Genomic DNA, 27,641 nt, shown 5'->3' on the forward strand with positions numbered 1-27,641 from the left:
GCGTAGCAGTGGGTGGAGCAGAAGGCGTGACGCGTAGCAGTCGCGAAAGATAAGGGCGAAAAGAGGTGTAACAGGGCGTATACATAGACATGTGATGCAAACGTAACAGAATATGTCATGAATGGGGCGGAAACCATGGAGGGGGCTACCTAAGGAGCCGGGACCTCTAACCTGATGGTGCGCGCAAACTAGCAATGACGTATTACTAGGAGAAGCTGGGGGCTATGAACTCTGTGCTAGGAGCAGAGACTGAAGTCTGGAAAGTCAGGGCGACATGTACCTAAACAGTATCTAGTATCTGATGTTTAGAGAACATGTTGATATAAACTAGAAGTCAGGAGGGGAAAGGCTAACTTGATTCTAAGACTGGACCATGCATTATTCTACATGTAGTGCGTGTTGAAGAATATTAAATGACCATTAAATGCAGTATTTCTCTAACATGGAGCCCTGAAGGCTAGACAATGACGGAAACTATTGATGCGATTCAGTAGCTTAGGAATGCAGAGAAGGAGGGCTGAACTGATAACTGGACTCATAACATACTCTTGGCAGACTCAGAGGCAGAGCCAGGCTGCACCGGGCACTGCAAGGCAGGAAGTAAGTGAAGGGTCGAGGATACAGGTGGGGGCTGTATCGCTCCTCAGCGAGGTTTCTGGAGACAGGAGCTGAATCTGATGTCCAGGCCCTTTTGAGGCCTAGAAACGGGGACTTTATAATAGAATAACGTGCACACTGAGAAACGTGGCAACGTAGCTTTACATAGGCCTGATATTCGTAGTATTCACGAGGACTGGAAACTGGCATACTAGAGGTGGACACAACTGTAATTGCATCATTAATCGGACATGGGGAGTACATATGCATATTTAATCATGCACACATAACATATGATGGATGACACGTAGGGACACAGAACATGGCAAAATTTACTTTTCCACATCCCCTCTGTAGCTGGTAACGCGTTTGTGATGGTTAATTAAGGTGCACTGAATCTAAACTGTGATTTCTAGGCTGAAGAGGTGGGCATGTTTGATTTTAATGGAGGTTCTCGGGCTGGCTGACAGTTGGGAAACAAGCTGCACCGCCTGTAGAAACATGAAAAAATAAACATAAATGATTAGTGAAAATAAACTTAATGTTTCTTGGTGGACATCTTAGTTAAGCCTATAGAAACATAAGAGAGCCAACCCAAACACCTAATGAAAATTGACTGGGTTTTGTTCAGAAGTGATTTTGTGTTCTAGGAAGACATATGTCTACAAGTCTTATCACCTATAAAAACACTCTAATTGTGCTATGTGGTGTCCATCTTTAAAATTTGGGGGGTCTTCTAGCACAGCTCAGAATCAACATGATTTTCATCTCTGCAGTAGTATAGTATGAGATTGTGCAACAACTTATCTTCAGTGAAAGGCACTCTTATACAAGTGAAGAGGAGTATCCATCAACAGTCTAGTACAAATACGGTGACACACACACACCTTCATGTACTTTGCGTGCCACACAGAGATTGTCCAATCCAAACACGGAGACACACACACCTTTATTTATTATGTGTGTGTCAGACGATAAAGACAACACAAGTACAGCACTGACACTTGGTTGATAATGCCTAGGGGTGAATTACAAAAAAGTCACGCAACGCAGCCCCCATGAGGCTACATTGCGCGACAGAAAGGGAGCAGGAGAGCGCCATAGCTTCAGAAATATGGATCTCTCCTCCCCTTTCCCTTGTGCCGGTGCTGATTTCAGCAGCTGTGTGCCATGCACACACCTTAGGGCTATATTGTTAGGGTGTGTGTATGAGTCTAGCATAGGTTTTGTGCAGGAAGGGTATCCTTCATGTACAAAATAGACATGAGGACAGGTATTCCTTTTATTTTTTATTTTTTCAATTTCGGTTCTTAACATCTATGCGCAACATCCAGCCAATCCGTTTCGTTCAGTTAAAACTTGAACTTCATCAGGGGTTTTAAATATTAATTCACAGGATTGTCCACATAGTCCCAAAAAGCTTCATGTGGAAAGTATGACATTTGTTATTCTGAATGTATTGCTCCTTCACGCCCAGAGCAGGCAAACTTCAAAGATTTCTACCCGGTTGGTGAGGTAACGGATTGCCGCACTCTTACGGCACATTTGATGGGCTATCAAACCAGTGGCCCTATTGTTGGCCAATGTCTCTTTGAAGTTTGCCTGCTCTGGGCATGAAGGAGCGATACGTTGGGAATAAACAAATGCCATACTTTCCACATGAAGCATTTTAGGACTATCTGGACAATCCAGTCAATTAATTTTTAAAACCCTGGTGAAGTTCAAGTTTTAACTGAAAGAAACGTGTTGGCTGGATGTTGTGCATAAATGGAATGAGCTGGAATTGAATACAATTGTTGGGAGTTATTGATGGTGTGGTGGTTTTCCAAGATGATGTTTGGTTTATGCCAAAAAATTCCAGGATCATGGCAAAATTTTGTTCAAAGTACTAAATATTTGTTATGAAAGGGGCATTGTAGTCAAGGAACAGAAAGGTGAGTTTTAGATGAAATAGCTTGATTTTTTTGGTCATATAATCTCTGATGGAGGTATGGTTTATAGTTTGGTAAAGGTTGTAGTGCAACACTACAGTCAACACTGAGGGGAGCGCAAATTGTGAACTGCATGTACCATGATGCGAAGGAGCAAACTTTTCTGGGAAGGGATGCAGTGTCTGGCCACACCCTTTTCCTTGCCCAAACTCATTTTCATGACCTTCTCTACCATTTTTCTCACGTTCCTAATGTTCCTTTTTGTAAAAATTGTGTTCCAGCCCATTGATTACACTTTATCTGGCCTGAGTCAGAGATTCTGGCCTGTGGCGGAGAGTACGGCTTGACACGTAGAGTACGGATTGAGCTGGAGATTCCAGCTCAACTGCGGACATAAAGTTATGACTTGTAAATGACCTCTGTGAATATCAAAAGTCGGAAAGTTACACTTTTGTCTCAGATTGCCTTTGTGAATCAGGCACATAGACTTAAGAGTAGTTTGTTGCTGATCAAGTTATTTATTATATATCTAATTGTATGACTTCAGGGTAGTTTGTTGCTGATCAAGTTATTTATTATCAATCTAATTTGTGAATCAGGCACATAGACTTAAGAGTAGTTTGTTGCTGATCAAGTTATTTATTATATATCTAATTGTATGACTTCAGGGTAGTTTGTTGCTGATCAAGTTATTTATTATCAATCTAATTGTATGTATAAGTTTGTGTCAAATTCAGTTTATTATACTTTATATTGAGTATTTTATATTTGTTGCATGTGTAATTTTGTTTATGACAATTGAATTTGTTTAATAAAAAGAAGTGATAATGTTGTAATATAAGTTGCGCTAATAGCTTTGATAGCTTTACAGTAATGTCTGTAGTAGTTCTAGAATGCTTTGGGGCTGAGCTGAGGGTATTGGCCCTTCAGGGCACAATGGGCATGATGTAATCGTTTCACTTGGTACCAGTCGCTGCAAAGCTGAACTGCTGTGACTTGTTAGAGGTTTCATGAATAAACAAGCCTTTTCCACTTACCTGGTGTCAACTGGTGATTACAACACATTTCGTTGTTATTAATTAAGGGGTATGGCTCTTTTGCTGGTGAGGTGGGTCAGTTCTCTTTATGGAACCAGTTTTGCTACAGGCTATACACATAAAAAGGGTAATGCATACAATACTTGCAGATGTTGGAAGGTCAGTGCCATGCACAATAGCAAGATTTGTGAAAGCCCATTTTCTACAGACCTGTTGGTCACTGAATATAATTTTATTGGATGACTCTCACCCCCTTATGAGTTCTGGGAATTTCTCTAGGCCACATAGCAATGGATTATAATGGACAACCAACTCCAGGGCCATATTCTACATAATGGCGCTGGGATAGAATGGGCGGTTGCAACAATTTTTTGCTCCCCGGAGCACTATGGTATTATACATAGGGCTGCAGATAGGGATGCACACACTTGTGTAATATGTTCTGTAATATGATCTGTGCTGACACATCTTTAGCGCTGGTAAAATCCAAATGAGGCATGCCTTCATTTTGATGGTTACAAAAAGAACAATTGATGGATAGACTGCAGATCAAGGACACAGATCTGGGCCTAAATTCATTGCTTTTTTGCTCCCCATGCTATCCCAGTTTGAATCCAGCAATATGCAAATCAGTCTTGACCCTGTGCCCAATGGGAACAGTCCAGCCCGAACTGCCAGGCTAGGTCCTCCTTGGACTGGAAACAAGCATCCTAGGACCGGCTTTGGGGTTACACCCCATATCAGCCAGGATAGCTTGACTCCAGTGGCAAGGAGAGCACAGGTCCTAAGTCTGAGCAAACCCGTACCATTTGGGGTGACAAATGCAGAAAGAGCAATAGATAGACAGAATGCAGTAAAATGTCATAAATTTACCCCAGTACAGCGATTTGGACCTAAATCCGTTGCTTTCTTGATCCCCATGCCATTCCAGTTTGAACCCACACATATGCAAATTAGTCTTGACCCTGCGCCCAATGGGAACAGTCCAGCCCGAACTGCCAGGCTAGGTCCTCCCTGGGCTGGAAACAGGCATCCTAGGACTGGTTTTGGGATTTCACCCCTCATCAGCCAAGATAACTTGACTCCAGTGGCATGGAGAGCACGGGACCCACGTCTGGGCCTTTACTGTCCCACTCGGGGTTACAAATCCAAAAAGAACAATTGATGTACAGAATGCAGAACAATGTCATACATCCACCCCAGTACAGAGATCTGGGCCTAAATCCATCATGGTTCGTGCTATATAAAACAAAAACAAAAAAATAATGGGAACAGTCCAGCCCGAACTGTCAGGCCAGGTCCTCCATGAAATGGAAACAAGCAACCTAGGACTGGTTTGGGGGTTTCACCCCTCATCAGCTAGGAATAACTTGACTCCAGTGGTATGGAGAGCACGGGGCCCACGTCTGGGCCCACTGGTCCCACTCAGGGTGACAAATGCAAAAAGATCAATTTATGGACAGAATGCAGACTGTTCCCATGAGGCACAGGGTCAACACTAATTTACATATGGCTGGGTCTAATCTGGGGTGGCATGGTGAGCAAAAGAAAGATGATTTTAACCCAGATCTCTTGACTGGGGGTGAATGTTTGATTTGCTCTGCATTCCGACCATCTGCTGTGTATACACCACACAGAAGAAATGCATATTGAACTAGCTTGAAAGGGTTAAAAAAAATTGAGTCTAAGGCTCAACTTGTATTGAGAGGAATTACTCTGCAGTGCACAAGCACAATGTAAATTCTTAAATTAAAAATCGAAGAGCAGTATGTTTTAACACAAGTATTCTCCTCCTAGAAACGATATAACCAATGCAGATAAAATCCAAAAGGTGCAAGTTCCTCGGTGTTTCAACACAATTCGTCACCAATTTGTAATGTATCGTTGGAGGCAAATAAATTAAGTTTCCAAATGAGTTTATTTCCAGTTGAAACACCAAGGCTGGTTGTCTTCAATCTAGTTTAACAAAGAGCAGAAAGAAATATTGTTACCGAATTATTTCTCCTGGTGTCTTCATATTCAGGAAACGGTGGTGGAAAAATAACTTCGACAAGTTTCTGTTCTATTTTTAGATTCTGTGTTTGTTTGACACACATAGCCAGAGCGTGTCATAATCTTCCGCTTCCGCATTCTTTATGGCTGCATGTTTACTATTGATCAATGTTTCCTTCGCCTAATCAAGTAAATATCATTTTGCCTCCTCTTGTAGAGTTGATGATTTTTCAGGGTCTAGTAACTAGTTGCTTTTACTGTTGCACTTTCTGTCAAGCCATATTATAGTCCATGATTCATTCATTATCTGCATGTTTTTTCGTCACAATCCACCTCTGCAGATAACTCTTATGGTTATGAATTTCTAGCATGGTTAAAGACGCCCTTTTTCAGATAGATCTGTTTCATCAAATGGCTGGTGTAGGGCTAACCCAGGGAAAGAGTGGTTGACAATAATCAAGCTAACAGGCTAAGTTGGCTGCCAGATGAATGAAGATATTTAGCATATCCATTAAACCCTTAATTCTCAATATATTGACAGTTGGAAAAATCTCTTTGATAATATTACATCCCCCAATATTTTATTAGAGAGTTGAGTGATGAGAAGTGAAAAATTGGAAAAGCAGAGGAGAAACAAAATTGTCAGAAAAACGTGGGCTGGGAAAAACAAAGAGGCCTCACATAATTTGTAGGCTAAAACATGCATACCAGCAACAAACTAGCACCCATATTATTTTGTCAGTTTGCAAACCAGCAAACCACTTCATATGCAGAACGTTGGAATACCAACAGAATGAACACAATACCAACAGAATAAACACATATCAACGGAATAAACAAAATACAAATAAAGTGCTTACGTGGATAATTCATTTCTGACAACCATGAATACTGAAACAACAGTAGATTATTTTTTACAAGAATAGATTCTTACACGGGACTCATGAGGAGTCCCGTGGTAAATCTACAGTTGAGTACTAACCATGTTTGCGCCCAATTTTTGCATTCCATGTTCAGCACCAATTGTGCATTCCACCCGAAGTTTTATGCAGATTAACTCTGGAGGAATTTTTGTGGGGAAAATATGTTGCAAAGGTGTAAAACGTGAGCAAAAGTGTACTAGTTTGTCTCACAATATGGTGCAGCATCTAAGTGTTCCGTTCTGCATTGCACTGGGAGGGATCCACATTGCAGAGCCATATCTACTACTGAGACTGGCCTGCTGCTTCTGTTATCCCCTGCATTGGCGCTCCAACAAGGTTTCCTCTTGGAAAGCACAGCCTCGCACTGAGGTCCAGGGGTGAGTGAGGGCTGTTTATCATAGGATTTGGATTGGATTTGGACTTTCAGTAAAAGTTCATATGAATGTACAAATTAAGAAGGAACACCAGCATTACTGCACAAATGCAATACATTGTTTTTAGACAAATCCACACATTTCCCCCTGTTTACACCTGCTTCAATGCTTCAAGTAGGTTATAGATTTTAAGACAAAGCGTGGTCTGGTTATCATAGCAGACCGCGTTTGTGTGAAAACCTACCAGTGTGTGTGTTGACCCTGCCCCGTTAACACCTCCTTGAAGCTATGCAAAACATCACAACACAACGTTTGCCTATGAGAGAGGCACCTTTCCAGCACAAACCACTTCTTGTGGTGGATAGTAAATAGCATACACTACTTTTCATCACAGTGCATTGCTTTGCAATAGGCGCAAAGCGTTAGTAAATCTGGAGTGTGTTTTTCTGACTTCTAAAGCTGAAACTACAGTCTAGATTTACCAAGGCTCTGTGCCCGTGTAAAGCAGCACAAAGCAGTGCCTGAAATTTGCTATTCAGTTTTATTCATGAAAAGACATCTAATATTGTATAGCAAAAAGGGCCAAGATGTCAGCACACATATAGTAAAACAGCAGATAGAGGTGCACCACATTCAATATTTCTTCATAAAGAAAAATTCTGTTTGGATTCCAAATTTGTTCCAGTACTTCATTTTATTACATTTGTACAGACAAAATTCCAGAGGATACACCATAGACAGTCAATGCGTTTTATCCACTAGAGTGGACTTCTTGAAGGCTGCAATACAATAGGTACAAAATGTGCATATAACTACATGTGCATATTTACTGTATTTTCAACCTAAAAATCACAAAAAACATAAGTACATTGACAACACATGGATACCTACCACCAAAAAAACAACATTTGTTCAAAACTCCACAACTTAAATACAGGTGGTTTAAAAGTACCTCTGGGGTAAATATGATAAAAAACTGTTAAATGCATCTTTAAAACGTTTCTGCAAAGAGTCTATTTAGCAATGTTGCACGGTGGGGGCAAACCTTATTAACATGTGTGCGTCGAATCCTCATCATTACAATCAGGAATGATAATGTCAATAAATAAATGGTTACATGCTTGCTAAATAAATATGTCCTATAACATCATTCCATAACAAGGACCACAAAGGGAGGGATACATATGAATAACCACACGGACTCATACAAGTTATTAGTAAAGTTATATCCACAGTGACAGTCATAGACTACTCATCACAATGTAACAATAAAAATTGTCCTTGCATCATAGTAAATGCTCAACCAAAGGTAAATCCAGAGTTAAGGAAAAGAGAAAGAAAGAAAATGAATGAAAATAATAAACTATAACTAGAAGTAAGAGTAGGCAATAGGGTGTGTGTAATATTGGCGACAGGTGTGAACTCCATATGCAAATTATCTCTACATACCGTATTCAGATTCTATTGTATAATCATGTCCAGTCAATAAGCCTTTCAATCAATCAATCAGGGATTTACATAGCGCTGCTACTCACTGATAAGGGTCTCAAGGCGCTGGGGAGGGGGGGCGGGGATGCTGATCCATCTGGCCATGGAGGTTCGGTCTTGAGATCCTTCCTGAATTGGGTCAGTGAGGGTGATTGCTGAGGTGGAGGGGAAACGTGTTCCAAGTCTTGGCAGCGAGGTAGAAAAAAGATCTTCCTCTGGTTCTGGTCTTGTGGATCTGTGGGACGGTGGCCAGGGCAAGTTGGGCAGAGAGAAGCTGTCTGGTGGATGCATGGAAAGAGAGGCATTGGTTCAGATATGCTGACCCTGTGCCATAGAGAGCATTGCATGCATGTGTGAGGATCTTGAAGGTGATTCTCTTATTGACTGGGAACCAGTGGAGTTGCTGGAGGTGTTGAGTGATGTGGCTACAGTGGGGGATGTTAAGAACCAGTCTGGCTGCGGCGTTTTGGACTTTTTGAAGTTTCCTGAGATGTTTATGAGTGTTGCCAGCATAGAGTGTGTTGTCATAGTCTAGTCTGCTGGTGATGAGTGCATGGGTGACAGTCTTTCTAGATTCTGGGGGATCCATCTGAATGTCCATCGGAGTAGGTGGAGTGTGTGGAAACAGGCTGAGGACAAAGCGCTAATCTGGCAGTTCATTGAGAGCGAGGAGTCCAGTACGATGCCGAAGTTGCGTGCGTGGCTTGTGGGGTTGGGAGAGGTTTCCAGAGTGTGAGCCACCAAGAGTCGTCCCAGGCTGAGGGTGTAGGTCCTGGGATGAGTATTTCAGTCTTGTCCGAGTTGAGCATAAGGCAGCTATCTTTCATCCAGGTGGCCAAGGCCTTCATCCACTGTGGAGGTTTGTTTCAGCGGTTGTTGGTTTGCTAATTCGACAATTTGGGATTTCTTTGACTAGTACAGGGTAGAGGTGTGTCTATTGCTGGCTCGCTGCTCAGTTTTGAAGTTTATTATAGCAGGCTTAAACATGTTCATTGTAGTACATCCATTAATGACTACTAATCCTTGAAATCTCAAGGAAGCTATTTGTTCAACGGAATGTTAACTAAACACAAATATTCTTTTACAGAATCACATCAGCCAAAATGAAAATTAAATAGACACCAAACGACAATGACTTACAACCAAGAATATCAAATGGAAATGTAAGTGTTGAAAGTATTCTTTTAAGAAAGATTAAAAGAAATATTATTAGTAGGATGGTGTTACACCTGTCATCCTCAGGGTTTTCTTTCCCCAGACTTTTAACCTCCCCATTTTGCTGACTCTTTTTGATTGCCTTAGGACTCTGAGCACTAACCAGTGCTAAAGTGAGTGTGCTTCTCCCCTAAACATGATGACATTGATGTATGCCTGATTGGTATATTTGATGTACTGATAAATCCCTTGTAAAGTTGTATGCTATATACAAAGAGCCTAAACTTCAAATGCTACTGGTAGGCCTGCAGCACTAATCGTGCCACCCGCATCAGTAGTGTTTCAAACCTGTCTCAGGACTGCCACTGTGACTTGGCACTTAAAACTACTTGTGTTTGCTTTGTCTTGCCCTACATTGGCAGGGTATGCCCAGACATGGGTCCCTTGCTTACTTTGCCACTGGATTCAAGGTAGCTTGGCTGATGAAGGGTGTTACCCAGAAGCCGGTCCCAGGATACTTTTTTCCGGTCCAGGGAAGGCATGGCTTGGCAGTTCGGTCTGGACTTTTCCCATGAGGCACAGGGTCAAGACTGATTTGCATATAGCTGGGTCTGAACTGAGGTGGCAAAGTGAGCTAAAGAATGATGATGGATTCAACCCAGATCTGTGACTGGGGGTTAGTGTTTGAGAAGTTTCAGCGCTCCGTCCATCATCTCCTTGTGTTTGCATTGTTCTCCCTAAGTTGGCAGGATATGCCCAGACGTAGTAACCTTGCTCACTTTGCCACTGAATTCAAGCTAGCCTGGCTGATGAAGGGTGTTACCCAGAAACCGGTCCCAGGATTCTTGTTTCCAGTTCAGGGAAGACCTGGCTTTACAGTTCGGGCTGGACTGTTCCCATGCGGCACAGGGTCATGTCTGATTTGCATATAGCTGGGTCGAACGGAGGTGGCGCAGTGAGCTAAAGAATGATGATGGATTCAACCCAGATCTGTGACTGGGGGTGGGTGTCTGGAATGTTTCAGTGCTTCGTACATCATCTCCTTGTGCTTACTTAAAGCACTTGCCAAGCTCTAAATTCCCCTTTTATTACATATAGGTTACCCATGAAGAATCCCTTAAGTAATCCTAATGGCAGGATGCCATGTAAATAAAAGGTAGGAAATATATGTTTATGTTTTACATTTCATGGTAGTGACAAGCAGCCTATCTTGTTTTTCACTACTGTGAGGCCTACTCCTCTCATAGGCTAGCAGTGAGAATTCCCTAATACACTTTTCAGCTGTAATTTCTGATTAGAAAGAAGTAGCTTTTTGTAGTTTCATATGTTTGCAGTGGTAATGGTAAATCCTCCTTACTGGTGAAGTTCGATTTAACCTTACTGTTTTAGAAATGTCACTTTTAGAAACTGGACATTTCTCTGCACATACTGATCTGTGTGACTGACAGCAGGTCTCCAATGCATGTCCCGGGTGGGTGTCAGCTACACTTTGTGCATTCCCTATATATAGACAGCCACAACAGAGGAAGAAAATCCAAAGAGATCCTACCTGGGAATTACAAGGTGAACTCTTCCAAATCTTAGAAATTGGTTTTGAAAATGGGTTCCTTGGGAAGAAGGAATATGCTTATTTACAAAACAAACACCCAAGACTACAAATTTTTTATGTCCTGCCAAAGGTTCACAAAGATGAACACAATCCACCTGGACGACCAATCGTCTCAGGGTGTGAATCCTTATTCGAGCCAATCTCGAAATTTGTAGACTTTTTCTTAAAACCCTGGATGATCGAAGTGAAATCATACATAAAAGACACAACCGATTTCATTAACAAACTAGAACTGCTGGAATATAATGAACAGAATGACCTGATGGTTAGCATGGACGTAACATCTCTTTACACCCAGATCCCCCAGGAGGAAGGATTAGCAGTATTGGAATTCTATTTGGACAAACGACCGAGACCCATGAAAATACCTACGAGTTTCATTTTAGAATTAGCCGGCATGGCTCTAAAAAGAAATTACTTTAAGTTCAAAGACGATTTCTACTACCAGATAAAGGGAGTAGCAATGGGGTGTCCTTTCGCCCCAGAACTAGCTGTGCTGTTTATGTCTCAATACGAAGAAAAATTTGTATACCAAAATAACCCCTTCCATCAATATATCGGTTGTTGGTTCCGATATATTGATGACGTTTTCCTGGTTTGGAAAGGCTCTGAGGACCAACTACATGGATTCCACGAATGGCTGAATAATAAAACAGAAGATATAAAGTTCAGCATTAATTTCTCAAAAGCAAAATTGGCATTTTTGGACGTAGAAATATACCCCTCAGAAGGAAGCCTAAAGACAACATTATACAAGAAAAAAACAGATAAGAATAAATCGCTCCATTATACCAGCAACCATCCTCGCAGCCTAAAAGACAATTTACCGGTAGGCCAATTTCTAAGAATTAGACACAACTGCTCATACAAGGACGAATTCTTTTTTCATGCCAGCAAGCTACAAGACAACTTGCTAGCCAGAGGCTACCCCAAAAAAATGCTGAAAAGAGCAATCAAAAGAGCTTGGTGGACCCCTCGAGAGGCACTTTTACATTCCAAACAAAAGAAGCCTGTGGACCGGATTGTGTGTGTCTCCACATACTGCCCCTCGTCAAATTGGCTAAAAAAGCAGATAAAAAACAACTGGCACTTAGTCCAAGATTTGGACGAAAAATTGAATGACACCCCACTCTTTGCTTTCAAAAGAGACAAGAGCATTGCAAACCAAGTGGTACGAGCTGCCCTACCAAAAGAGCGGAGTATAACATTACGTGACTATGTTAATTTGCCCCCGTTAAAAGGCCACCATAAGTGCGGAACTTGCATATGCTGCAACGCAACCATAGAAGGAGATTTATTCAACCATAAAGGAGTCTTCTGGAAGCATGAAAGCTTCACAAACTGCAAATCCAAAAATGTTATTTATGCGATTTTGTGTCCGTGTAGAAAAATCTATATCGGAAAAACTAGCCAAGAGGTAAGAGATCGAATATCTCAACACAAATCTAGGATCAGAAAAAATGTACAATCAGCTCCCCTTGTGAACCACTGGCACATACATACACATACAGAACAAGAACTACAATGGACCATTATCTCAAAGGTCGATCAGGATGCTAGGGGAGGAGATCTGGAAGCAAAATTGTCAAAACGGGAAGCAATGCTAATCATCAAATTTAACACGGCCATAGACGGACTGAATGAACTGTCAGAGATTTTCAATCTGTAGCAAAACAAATCCCTCCAGGCTTTTAATAAGCACAGGATTGCGACAGAATAATATCAGAGACAATATGCATTTGTTAGAAAGGTTCGGTCCACCCTAATCCAATCACTCTCGTCCATTAAGGCGCTCAACAAGATGCCATACTCTCATTAAATAACGTCGACCCCGGTCAAACAATTTTGAACGAGCCGACCCGACATTCAGAATCACCGCTAAACTACACATCCCAGAATTCTTTCAACCCTAAATAACGCGAGACTAACAGCGGGAGTCACATCGCCATTCAATGCGGAAGTATATGGAGAAAGACGAACGCCAAGCCTGTTGAGCAAAGACGGCAGGTAAATCTATCTCACTAAAGCAAGTAATTTGAGAACAAAGAGAAAACAACTATGCGTAAGTTGGACAGAAATCGTTCCAACCGATCATTTTTTTAAAACACCATGCCACTGAATAGACGGCCAGCGACCAGATAGATCTAGATACGTGACTATGGCTAACGACTTATGAAGATTGAACCATCACGTCCCCCACGGGCTAACCGGCCTACCTATTATCTATCTTACAGATTAAACCAAGACGTTCCACGCTCCAAGCAAATTGAAAGAAAATATTTCCAAGACAACGAAGGTAGGATATTGTGCTTTCGTCAGACTGGTGATTAAATACAGAGAGGTAAACTGATATCAACAAACAGCGCTTTTTTACATTTTAGACTTCCAGACTCCCCCTGATCGGAAAGTCAAGCTTCCACAAAAGTAATAACCTGCCACTGGATACAAGAACGTTAAAGTAAGAGCCATGCCCACCTTACAGTGAGCGTCCGTACAAATTTTTAGGCAGACCACCCCAGATTCATTCACTTACTCTACCCTTTACGATTTTTTCAGAGTATGATTGTTGTTACTTTACGACAAAGGATGTGATCAACAAAGGTAAGAGAGCAACGTCCCCGGTCTGTAGATAAAAAGGTTACTAGTTTGCTTCGGTAAACACTAAGTCAAGTCCCTCCATTATGTCTTACAGAACCAAATTGAGGTCCTGAAGAGAGTTCCCCCCCAAGGAACTCGAAACGCGTCGACCACACCGTGCTAGGCCAATCTGTGTAAAAAACGGAAAACAGATTCTGTAAATTATTGTATATTTCAGATGGCCGTATGTATAAAGTAGCCAAGGTTCTTTTGTAAATATATTCAAAGGCTATTAACCGTTTGTGAAATTATAGTTTTGTTCTTAGCATTAATTTTTGATTTATGTCCTTCTCTTCCCACCCTCCCCGTTTCCACTACACTGTTCCCACAAAGTATGCATGAGTATGACTGAGGTGATATGAGTTCACACTTGTTTTTGTATGCCAACCCTAAGTGAATGTAAATACTATTAATAGGATTCTTTTCTTTCCTTTCTCCTGTTCATTCAAATTCTTAAATTTTTTTTTAATTTTTTTTTTTTACAAAAAGCATAAAGTTGCCGCTCAAATAATTTCGAGTGACTTTGTATCAAAAAATAAATAGATTAAATCAAAAAACCATTAGTACGAAGAACTGGTTTCATTTCTGTTCTTCTTGTTATAATCACAAAAATTAAAACATTGCAGTACTGGCAAGTGTAGTTGTTTTGTTAAGTTCCAGGCTTGGCCTTACTGTGAAAAAGCCCAACCCTCCTTTTGTATACGACAGATACACAAACACACACCTTTCTGGCTATTTCAAACCAGCTCTAGCATTTCAGAACCCTGGAAAAAACATTGATGACATTTTACAACCTACGATTAAAAATCAACAAACAAATGATATGCGGAGTAAGTGTGGCCGTGTGTTTTCCTTTTGTTGAATCTGGCTAGAATGAGGGATTTAGAACTTCTGGAGACCCTTCCGGAGACTGAAACTCTGCAAACCATCATCAGAGTATTGAGGCCCTCATTTATGGGGATTCGGGGTAGGGCAGCGCACCATGGTGCAAGGGTGCCTGTGTTGTCGTCGTCAGGATTGTTTTTGTGCAGGAAGGGGCACTTTCCTAGGCAGAAACAATCCTTAGAGGTGGTTTCCTCTTTCTATGTGTGTTGCAGAATACTGCACAAATAGAAACATCTCACATGGGGAGGTGTAAGTTTCTTGCACTACCCCAGGTGTACATGCTCTTGTAAATCTGGGGAATAGTCAAAATCCATGGGTTCTGCATGGGAAAACCCACTGCAACGCCCATGGTACGCCATCTGAACACAGAGTAAGGCAACACAGTGATTTGAACTTCCTCGCCTTACTCATTATCAATAAGCCCATTCAAAGCCACACATAGTGGCTTTTCGTGGCATCACAGATATGATTTTGTGATTTGTGCTGCCGTAATGTCACAAAATGATGCTCCGGTGGTACAACGGACTCGCAAATATGCCCCTGAGTTTACAGCCAATATCCTGCCTAAGAATATAAGTTTCCTGAATGTTAACCTTTATTTTCTAATACAGGATTCACAACCTATCTGTAAATTAAAGAGATAGACCGACATAATTCATTTTGTTATCTATTACATGAACTCCTATCAACACGCCTTAATATACAATGTCCTATTGAGTCACCTAATTAGAATCAAATGGATTACCAGCATTTCAGCATAATATTAAAAACTGGAACACAAAACTGCATGGCACATTTTAGCAACGTGGATATATAGCTGATGGCCTGAATACGGTCCAAAAGTAAAGCAGCCACCATGAAAAAGGGAGAGTTACTAGTCAGCATTTCCCAAAAAAACAAGCCAGCAACCAGTTGCCAATGTCAAGTATTCCAAAGTGTGATCCAAAATCAAATCAAATCAGTAATCTCAAAACATTAGTCAATGTGGCAAATGCAACACGATGTGAATGATTCGTTTCGCAGCAAACAATATTTGTATATCAAAGAAAAAAAAACTACAAAACAGTCCTGACCAGAAATAGTTCCACCAACAGCTATCCTCGAAAACAACAAAGGAGGAGCTAGGCATTACCGCAACTCAGCGCTCAGTACAATTATTTGAGGCAATGACATTTTTAATCATAAACCAATCAAAAACATAAAATCCAGGACAAATACTCTTGTTGCACATCCAAACTCGTTATATCTTCTTAAATGTCACTGCAGGAACACAAAAGCAATATAATTATTTTCGCACTTGATTCCTTATAATAAGGAATCAAGTAGAAAAATATTCAGCAGCCAAACATTTCCAAGGATACGGTCATCATTTTTGTAAATCACAGTGTCAAGTAATTGCATACGTAGAGAAAAAAGCCAACAAAGACATTAACATGCCATTATTATTATTAAAGGAGACATTTTGTATTTAAAAAAAGATGAGTTTTCAACCAACAATATTAAATGACCTTATTAAAAAGTGTTACCAACATTTGTAATTCTTCTTGCAATGTTAAGTGGGCTTGAAAGCACCTTTTAAATTTGAATGTGCCATTTCTTTTTTTGAGATTTTATGAGATTTGCGACAAGGTGTTTTCTATTTGAAATAATTGGGTCTCAGTCTCTTGTCCATTCTCCAGATGCTTACCTTCCAAGTACCTCATGAGTTTTTAGATCATGTGACCATGTGTTCTTTATCGTTTCTACTAAGCTCCTGTCTCGTGTTCTTCTTTAGTTTTGAGCAGGATATATCTACCAATTCCATTGGCTTGATCTAAGCCTCATTCACTTACTGATCCTCGCCAATGGCATATTTGATATTTCACCACAACATGATTGAGCATTTTTTATTGGCTCCCATTGCATGTATGAGCTAACTGGTCTTTTACCACGATACTTTTTGGTTTATCCCCCCCAGCATGGTACCACATTCACCGACTTCAGTCAGGAGTACTCCAGATGTATTTTCAAAGTATACAGAAGAACCACTGTGAAATGATGGTGGTGCAGTTAGTAGTGGTTTATGATCACATAATAGTACCAGGCTGCCATCAGCGGTCCAACACTAGAACCCTGTGGTTGAATCAGTAGAATGGAAACCCAAATATCATACATCCACATTGGAAATTTCATGGGTAAACCCTATCCATGATCTGCCTGTCAGAGCACTGGGAGACATTTCAACTCCTACAATGTACTTTGTTTTCCAATTGAAGTTGGTTACATTCCTATGTTTGTCTGCCACAATCAAATGATTCACCAGGATCCGTGTGTCCATGATTTAACCTGGCTTCTACTCGGTCTATTTTTGGGACCAATTTAACATCTACTTTTGACACACATGTTAGCTCAACTAAAAGCATAAATGCAACTGTTTTATAAACATACAATATAATTATTTGACACATGCAGTGAAATAAATATACTTTCCACACGTACACTAAAGATGTTTCTTACCAGTCAGCCGATCTGTCCTTGAAATCTTTAAAGCATGTCTGTGATAAAATAACTATATTGTATGAATTTTACAGCTGAACTAGGATGCTGGTGTGTCAAATTCTTGTGCATTTCAACATGTCTGTCTTCTGAACAAATGTATTTTGTGAGTAACTGTTTAAAATATCCCATCTGGTGTTTTCATAGCCCTGATAAATGGTAGAAATCTAATATAAACATATTTTTTTCCTATTATTGCATTTTGCATTTCTCTGCGAATGCGGTATGCCCTTTACAATGACTTACAGTACCAGAGTATCTCATAATGCTTTTTTTTCGTTTGCTGTCTGGAGGGCTGTGTGTTTCCTATTTTTTACATTGATTGGTATTTTGTTCTCACTTCAACATGCATATGTATGTACTTTCCATTCCCTGGTATTTGTTATTTTTGCATTTACTGGCTCAAGCTTGTTTTTCGTATTACATTGTGTATCAAACCTTCTTGTTTTTTTTATGCCACATTATTTAAATATATCTTATTCAGAATTCATCTCATCAGATTTGAAAACTAATATTATATGTAGAGTGTAGGCAAATTTTGCCCTTTGTGAAGGTGGCCTAAATTCCACTGACTATCCTGAGGCAAAGATTTTCCCATCCAGGCTGATAGCGTGCCAGTTTCCTGCTGCAGGATGCCATGCCCAGGAGGACCGAGACTTCCTGTTGCAGGAAGTTTTTTGTTGAGGATGGACATCCCAGGCACTATTTACCTGACATCAGATAGACGTAACAAGTAAATGGTGCTTAGAAGAGAGGATGCGATGTAATTCTTCTGTCCCAGACAGACTCCCTGTGCACTCACAACCGGTTACATCTGTCAACAAGAGTGTTCAGGGTAAAGCAAACCCGTTCTTAAGCTTTGCAGACTGCACTTACAAAGCTTTAAAAATGAAAAAATGCAAAGTTGAAATGTATCCTATTTTGCAACTTTTCACTTCCCTAATCATACGACTTTCGAAATTCATGTTCCATTCGTATTTCAGGAGTGTCTCTTTATCAGACTTAACTTTGTTAAAGCTACTGTCTAGTTTCCAACATCATCTATGGACTGTGTTACTGCCCCTTTAGGCTCAACAGGCATGTGTGCCCTCAGGACCCTTTGGTATTGCAGAAGAGGCCGAAGACGCTTGTGTGGCCCCTTCTGGAATACAGATAGCATTGGCACACATGTATCACCAGTGCTATCTCAAGAGGGCATTCCATTATTTGCATGGGGGCGTAGCAAAACCACGAAACCACCTTGGGCAGCTGCAAGCGGGCTTTCAACAGCGCTGATGACACATGCCTAAGAAATGTTGTGTGTGACTGACCGTATTACTATTAATATTATTCATGTTATTATTATTATTGTTATTGTTATTGTTATTGTTATTATTGAAGGATGTGGCCCTCTAAGGGCCCCGCAGGTTACATATACAGCCACCTGCTATGCCTTCCCAAGTGAAGAGTCGGTCAGTCAGTAGAGAATATAAACAGGCTTTATTTGTAGTTCTCTGCAGAGAGAGCCCGGTCAGACCTGCACCCTAAGATGTACACCAAGGGGACTGGCTTCCCAACAGGTCACATTAGGTAACAAGCATTTGCAATGCAATGGGTCTCGCATTAGGAAAGTTTGAGCTATTGGTATTGTAAATGGCAAAGTTTTTATTTATGTATTTTTTTTTTAAATAGCTAAATTAATAGCTTTGTCATTTACAATGCCAATAGTTATAACTTTCGCAAATGTGATACCTATAGCATTTGTAATGCAATATGTTTTGTATTTACATAACTTACATGGCATCCCAGAAGCGCAACCGCGCTACGCCGCCGGCCTGCGACCAGGAAGTCAGGCAGGCCGGGCGGGACAACCGGAAACAGGAAGTAGGAGGGCGGGAGCCTACCCCGCCTCCCACGGAAGAGCCGGAAGAGCCGCGATTGTTTGCAGCACCGGAGCAGGCAGGAGCCTACCCTGCGCCCCGGTGCCGAAGAAGGGAGGAAGAGTCCTGCTGCCGGTGAGTGGGGCTTCGCTTTGTGGCTGGCCTGCGAGAGCGGGGGGGGGCATGTGTGTGTGCGCGCGTGCGGCGGCGGGCTGTGTATGTGTGTGAGCGTGCGTGCGTGCGTGCGTCTTGGAGTCTGTGTGTATGCGTGTGTGACTGTGGGGGAGGAGGAGGGGGTTGCCTGTCTGGGTGCCTGCGTGTCTGTGTAAGTGCGTGTGCGCGCGTGTGTGTGTCTGTCTGTCTGTGTGCATGCATGCGCGTTAGGCTGGGAGTATGGGAGGGCGGCGCAGGACGGAACGTGCGCGTTCGCGCACACGAATCCAGCCTGAAAAAGCTCGTGCACCCTCTTGTCCTCCTTCCCCCCAGACTGATCGCTATAGGTCTCCAGCTGGACACATGCATCCTTGCGGATGCATTTTGCCAGCGAGACCCAAAAACTGTCACCTCCACCCACTCATTACTAGGCGGGTGCAAAATCTGGATTATAGTAAAGGGGGAGGGAAATGCGGCGACTGCTGTTTTTTTATGTGATTCCTAACCCCATACCTCAAGGATTTGGCGGATTAAATCTGAATTGCGTGCTATTTTTGTCACTGGAGTGCAAACAGCCATATACGATTCCACAAAGATCTATAGAGCTGGACATGTTCCATATGACCCCAGTGGTTTTCAATTTCTGGTAGAGACCACTTGTAGGACGATCGCAGTTGGGAAACACTGAAAGCAATGTTCTAGGTTTGTAAAATTCGGGCCTCTTTCTTCCCTACGACCTCAAGTTAGAGATCCTGGCGTCCATGCCACCAAACGGATTTCTGGTGCGAAACATTGTAATGTTGTACTTTAAATAATAAATGAAATTCCATTAATGGGTTCCATTAATTTTGTTAACATTGGGTTTGATTACACTTGTGCATAGTTGTTTTTCTTTGTAAGGAATTACATACACGTTTTAATGAATTCGGTAAATCTGAAATAAACTTTGATGAGGATGATGATGATATAGGGTTTGATGCCCGATCGAAGTTCAGTTGATTAGTGGTGAGACATTGTCTTACAATGAATACTTGTATAATGGGTGCACAACACTCCGATGCCTGAATTTAGCCTGGTCTAGTTTTTAGAATAATGCAATTAACTGAAATAATACACTTTAGGTCAGGGGATGCTACTAGAGTGCGCCTTAACAAAAACAGCGACTAAAATCAGTGTCAACTTGAATTGCATCTGCTCATGCTTAGATCCATAAAAGGTTTCAAGTATAAATATTCTAACAATAATTTACAGCATGATAGAGAACTTTAAAGTGACTGTTCAAAGTTTACACCTAAGCTCTACGACAACCAGTCTCAGACTTATCTTCCCAGACGGTGCCCTTTTGTGCTTTTTTTTAAAACATATTTACGCCGCCGGCCTGCGACCAGGAAGTCAGGCAGGCCGGGCGGGACAACCGGAAACAGGAAGTAGGAGGGCGGGAGCCTACCCCGCCTCCCACGGAAGAGCCGGAAGAGCCGCGATTGTTTGCAGCACCGGAGCAGGCAGGAGCCTACCCTGCTCCCCGGTGTCGAAGAAGGGAGGAAGAGTCCTGCTGCCGGTGAGTGGGGCTTCGCTTTGTGGCTGGCCTGCGAGGGCGGGGGGGCATGTGTGTGCGCGCGCTCGGCGGCGGGCTGTGTATGTGTGTGAGCGTGCGTGCGTGCGTCTTGGAGTCTGTGTGTATGCGTGTGTGACTGTGGGGGAGGAGGAGGGGGTTGCGTGTCTGTGTAAGTGCGTGTGTGCGCACGCGCGTGTGTGTGTCTGTCTGTGTGCATGCATGCATGCACGTTAGTATGGGAGGGCGGCCCAGGACGGAACGTGCGCGTTCGCGCACACGAATCCAGCCTGGAAAAGCTCGCGCACCCTCTTGTCCTCCTTCCCCCCAGAGTGATCGCTATTGGTCTCCAGCTGGACAAATGCATCCTTACGGATGCATTGCCAGCGAGACCCAAAAAGGGCTTCCCAGCATCTCCAACCCCGCCCACTGTGGAAAAGTACTGGCTTGAGCCGGACCTGAACAATGGAGCACAGAGAGATGGGCTAACACATGTCAGATGGGAATATTTCATCAGTGATACAAGGCCACCGTGCTGGGTTTCAGCATCTCCTAAGGTGGGGGCAGAAGCTACACATTCAGCTAGTCATGTGATGGCAGAATATCTTATTCATTAGCAAGTCAAGGAAACAGCCTTGGACAGCAGGAGAAGTAATAACAAAACACAGTGATCTGCTGAGGCAAGCAATATGAGCACTGAGGCCTAAGCCCGGCACAGTCTAATATGGATTGCTAAATTTAAAATGGTAACTCAGTGGGTTGCATAACGTGAATACAAATGCACGTATTTTAGTCACACACTGCTAACCTAAAACAGCACAGCAAAAGCATTATGGAAAAGGGAATTTCAAATCTAACATTATTATTATTAATATTATTATTATTATTATTATATCACCATCGTCATCATTGTTATTATTATTATTATTATTATTATTATTATTATTATTATTATCATGTTTATTTCAGGGACTAAGCCAATCATATCATCCAAACATTCACTTCTATAAATTGATAAGTTAAAAACATTAAAAGTATTTATGAATTATTTTTAGATCATTAGAGCCATAAACATTTAACATGCAATACCAATGTTTTTCTCTCAGGAGGGCAAAACGTTTCCATGCTTGATGTAAAAATGTACATAGACCAAACACTATTACATCATTAGTTTCATATTTAAAATCAGGAGTGAAGAATGGTAATTCCTAATGCTTAAGTATCTGCAGACTGGTAAAATCCACTTCTTTCATGGTGGCTGGTATTCAGACCAAAAGAGCAAGAAGTGCTTCTCTGTTCCCCAGTTTTCGATCTTCCTTTTTATTATTATACAAACTATATACTTTTTGTAAATCTGTACATTAGCCAACTTCTTTTAAAAGTCAAAGTTTTCACATGGTTTGGTTTATTTTACATCTAATCTGATTTATGTTGTTAGCTCAACAGCTGCATAGTTGTTATAACATCTATGATTTATGCATTTCTCTTAAAGTGGAATAATTCGAAATGCTCACTTGGACTAAAGTTTATCGACATACCATTACATTTATGCAGGCTGCATTGCATTACATCGCATACACAAGGTTAGCACATTTAAATGAGCAGATTCATAAAGCCTATACGTACTTCTAGAAAATTGATGCTCCTAGGTTAATAGTACCCTAATGGGCACCAGATTGGAATATCTGCATATATAAGCAATGTAGAGATGTGCATTTGTGCACATTTTATCCAATGCAAATATATTGAAAGGCCCCATCCTTGCACCCACTGGAAAATAAAGCCCAATATAAGAGTATTTTCTTCCATTACCAATGTCAGAAAAGAAAAGTATTATTGAATTGCCAGAAATCTTCAAGGTTGTAGGTGTTCAGTGCATTCTGAAACACCCATATTGTCAACTCAGCATTAAAAGTGATTTTGTAAAGTAAAACTCTCCTGTAAATCTTTAGGAATGTCTGTGATGAAATAACTATATCTTGCTGTCTTGTACAAATTCAGAAAGTCCACTATAGTTGTGTATTTTCCACATTACAAGTGGAATTTTCAAGTACCTCTGGGAATCATATGGTGGAATTTATAATTAGAATGTGTTTATTTGTGTCCACCTCAGTGGAAAGTAGGTTAAAAAAATATTTTGTGAATCAGTCTCAGTTTCATTACAATGGAATTGAATAAGATGAATACTGTTTAAAACACGGGACTATAGCCACAAAATTAAAATGCTCTATATTGCTCTATAGAACAACAGATGTTAGTGATATAAGTTTATAGTAGAAATTCTATTTCTTGCTAAAGTTTCGACCTCCTGTTGTCAGTATATAGATCTAGAACTGTATTAAATTGTTTTACGTTAATGCACAAGATTGTTCATTTGCCATGCATAAATCCTCCACAAATGTTGTAAATGTACTCAATTCTCTGTACATACAGGATTAAATCACAGCAGGAGTTGCGCTCGCCCTTACATTTATCCTACTGAGGCAGAGGAATTATGTGACTTTTAGTGAGATAATGCTGACAGCTTGTATCTATATAGACTTGTTTAATGGCAAAGTCATGGAATCAAGCACAAGTAGTCGTTATTATGTAGCAAATATGTCAACATAACAAAAAGAGACACAATGGATGACTGTGTGCTCTAAATGCATACAACTTTTTCAGGGACACCCACGATACTGCACTATTATCAATAGCACATTTAATGGCAATATGGGGAATGTTTGTAGTTGTTTTTGGATCTACTCATATATACAATTTTCATAATATATTAGAGTACCAGCTGCTTCGATTTTTAAGGATGTAAGAAGTATCTAAGGAATTCTGTGATTGTTTTTATGTTTTGAATAATGTTGTGGCCTTTGCTCAAATAAACGTTTTCATAGATTGACTAGCACATGAATGGGACATTCCACACACATCTGATAGTGTATGCAATTTGAAACATCACAAATCTGACTATTTCTGTGCTGCATGTTTTTTGTTACATTGAATGCAAACTTCCCCCCATCCAAATACAATTTAACGATGTTGATTGCATTTCGCCATGCCTGATTACCATTATTCCTTTGAAAAAATCACAATACATTAATTGTTCACATCATCCATGCAACTAGAACTGTATTTCATTGTCTTATGTGATGTACTAGGTCCTTCCTTTGTTAGGCATTGATCTTCCACAAACATTATAAATGTACTCCATTGTCTGTGCAACCCAATTACTAAAATGTTAGAAAGTGTTGCAGTGATCTTGAATTTAACCAATCATATGTATTTTGGATTCGTGTTTCAGATGTATTCAAAGATGAAGTGCTCAGTAATCAAAAACCTTTCCAAAGACAAGACCAACATAATTTGACAATACAACCACACTTTACATGCAACAATGATCCAATACCAATTTCATGCCCTATTGGACTACCTTCGACCCCATCCCTATGAATTATCTTTGGAAACCTTTCCAATATTTAGACAGGATATGTATACATTTTCTTTACCTAACTTCACATATTCGTACATTTACAATACATATTTGAAAGTTACATAGATGTGGCCTTAAGAAATGTAAATCTATTCTTTCCTATATGTACCTAACTTTTGATATTTTTGTACTTAATAACTTGAGAACACTATTAAGGAATAAATATACTCCCAATTTGATATTCCAGACTGCAACCTTCCAGTCTGGATTTGGCAATACCACCCCTTATCCAGTCAGTCAGTCAGTCAAAATACACTTTATTCGATTTTTGTTAAAATCATAAAAGGCAGGAATAATACATATATTTAAAACATTTTAAAAATACCCACAATACATTTATTTTACACAGCATCCTTAAAAAGGTCACTTAATTAAACACCATAATGTATCAAAAGAGAGTTAAAATCGATATATTAGTTCACTTTTAGTTTAAAATAATACAGTTCTCGGGATTCTTTGGTTTTTTCCTCTATAAGTGGCTGTTAGAAAACTTGCAACACAGAAAGTGACATATGCATCTGGTAACCGTTGAAGAAAAAGCAAGGCTGGTCTCACTTGTATGAAGCCCATAGTTTTCAAGAGAGGTATTAGATATTTTCCCCTCTCCAAATTGTAAAGCCCACAGAAAAACATAAAGTGGAGAGTATCCTGATTAGAGAACTGATCACACTCACAGGGTGGTGCATGCTCTGGTTTTCCCCATACAGGGAAACAGCCTAGTGAGTAGTGGATCAAGTTCATTCTAAATCTGGTTAATAAAAATCTATGCAAGGGTTTAGTAACAAATTGCAGATATGGTTCCATAGCGGGGGAAGAGGACAAGACCAAATGTGCTCTTACTAATGGTTTCTTGACTTCCAACTCCTCTCTATCTAAACGTGTCCTCCCCTGGAATTCTTTCTTAATCCAAGCAATGTCCCTTTTCCTTATGTTTGAAGGTGTTGTATATAAGTCTGGTCTCCCGAGGGCAGTGAATGATGACTTTATGTATTTCAACCATAATATTTTCATTGCCCCCTCCCTTGCAATCACATCTTTAAGAATTATGTGGTTTAAAGACAACTCTGTGTTTAACCAGGTATTGGCCCAGAAAAGTAAAGGGGCCAATTTCAGTCCATCTGTAATATAGGGTTGGCCAACTTCTTCATGTATGGAGTAGGTTGGTGTAGAATTTGGGACCGATAAAATTCTTCTAATAAGCTTGTTTTCAACCCTCTGTATACTATCCAAGTTAGCATATCCCCACAGAGCTGCACCATATGAAGCAATGGAAACGCATTTACTTTTATAAACTTTTAACACAGCCTCCATTGGTTTAGCCCCTAATCTTTTCGTGAAGGCCATCAGGGCTGCTGTGGACCGAGCTAAGGAAATGTTCTTGGCCTTAATCTGCGGAACCCAAGAGCCTTTCTCATCGAACAGGACCCCTAAATATGGGAAAACAGGGACCCTGGAGAGAACCTCACCCTTACATGTAAAGGTTTTTGTATGTGATTTATTTTTCTGTGGGCCCACAATCATTGTGTGTGATTTGGTTACATTGATTTTTAGGTCTAAGTTAACCATAAAGGAGCCAAAAATCTCCAAAAGGGTCTGTAGACCAATGCCCGTACGGGCGATGAGAACGGCATCGTCCGCATAAAGGAGAGCCGGAATCTGCTTCCCACCTACCCGCGGGACATCTGCATTGCCTGTTGACAAAGACTTCCCTAGGTCATTTATATAAATAGTAAATAAAAGAGGGGCCAGGATGCAAACTTGGCGAACCCCTTTCTTTGACCTGAAGCTATCTGAGCATCGCCCTTCCCTGGTAACCCGGACCTTCGCAAAAAGCCCCTGGTGTAAACTTGCTATGAGGGCCACCAAGGAGTCCTCAATGCCGAGCTCACGGAGTATAGCCCAGAGCTTGCTCCTATTGACCAAGTCGAAGGCCGAGGAGAGGTCCATAAAGGCTAAATATAGTGAACCCTCCCCGGCCACTGTGTACTTGGATATTAGTAGATGTAAGTTCAAGCATTGCTCTAGTGTTCCCCGTTTCTCCCTGAAACCGTATTGTTTCTGTGCGAGGCCCCCAGAAAGCTCCAGGTTTGCTCTCAATTTAGTCAATAGTACTCTGCCCAGGATCTTAAAGGCAGAGTCTATTAAAGAAATTGGTCGGTAGCATCCCGGATCCTCCCTATCTCCTTTTTTAAAAATGGGCACTATGACAGATGTTGTCCAAGTTTCTGGGAAGCATCCATCATTTGTCGCCCTAAACACATTGGTGAGGACTTTGGACCAGGTGGTTGGGGCATATCTAAAAAAGTCTACCGGGACTCCATCTGGGCCAGGAGCTTTATTTTTGGTGGAGTCCATTATTGCCTTGTACACCTCCTCCTCGTTGAATTCTACTACCGAAAGCCCCATGCCTAACCCCATGCCATTTTCATCCAGAGTGTCATTACTGCCATATATATTTTTAAAATGGTCAACCCATTTCTCATCACTGATAATGCAATCGGAAATTGTATTGATCTCTCCCGAGAAGAATTGGGTATTTATAATGTCCCAGAATCTCCTACTATTGCGTAGAACATCCACATCAAGTAAATCATTCCAGGCATTATTTTTAATTGTGTTTTTCCTTGTTTTGATAACCAGCTTGTACTCCCGTCTTAATTTGGAAATTAAAGTTTTATCCCTCGGCTTGGTTTTAAGTGCATTTTTCAGGTCTCTATGGGCTCTAGAACAATTACTGTCAAACCATTTGTGGGGCTTAGATGGCAAACGGGATTGGGGAGCTGTGAGTTCTTTAGCTGTTTGTGAGCAGATAAAATTAAAAGCTAAAATAATTTTGCTATTGGTGGCATTTTGGTCTAGACAGATACACATGGGTTCCTCTATCTTTGGAAGCAGGGAAGCCATAAAGGTTTCCTGGACCACCTTGCCCCACTTGAGCCGTCTGCCCTGATCACTGGGCACCGTCGATGTGCAAGCCCTGGGAGAACCCAGGTGTTTGCTCCATAAGTCACTCCAGTGAATCTGAGCCATAACTGGGTTGTGGTCACTATGTGGGGAGGCAATTACCTCGTATTTTGTCACCTTAGAGGTTAAACCATGAGAAATGAAAATAAAATCTATCACGGACCCGCTTTCTGAGCCTTTGTAAGTGGGCAATGGTTCACCACTACCTGTGCTGTGGGGTTCGAACATGTTGAGGCTAGCAAGAAAGAATTCAAGCGCCTCCCTCACTTTGGTGTGAACAAAATGTAGGTTACCATTGTCAGGCTGGCCCTCCAAATTTCCTAAGTTACATTTTAAAGCACATTTATGTGTGTTAAAATCGCCTAAAATTATAAGTTCGAAATGAGTGCGTGTTTTATGACTGTAGTCGTTAAGGACGTTTTCCAGGTGATCCACGTGGGCTGTGTCTGTTTGTCTGACCCATGAGTTA

This window comes from Lissotriton helveticus, chromosome 8, assembly GCF_964261635.1.
Source record: "Lissotriton helveticus chromosome 8, aLisHel1.1, whole genome shotgun sequence".
NCBI lineage: Eukaryota > Metazoa > Chordata > Amphibia > Caudata > Salamandridae > Lissotriton > Lissotriton helveticus.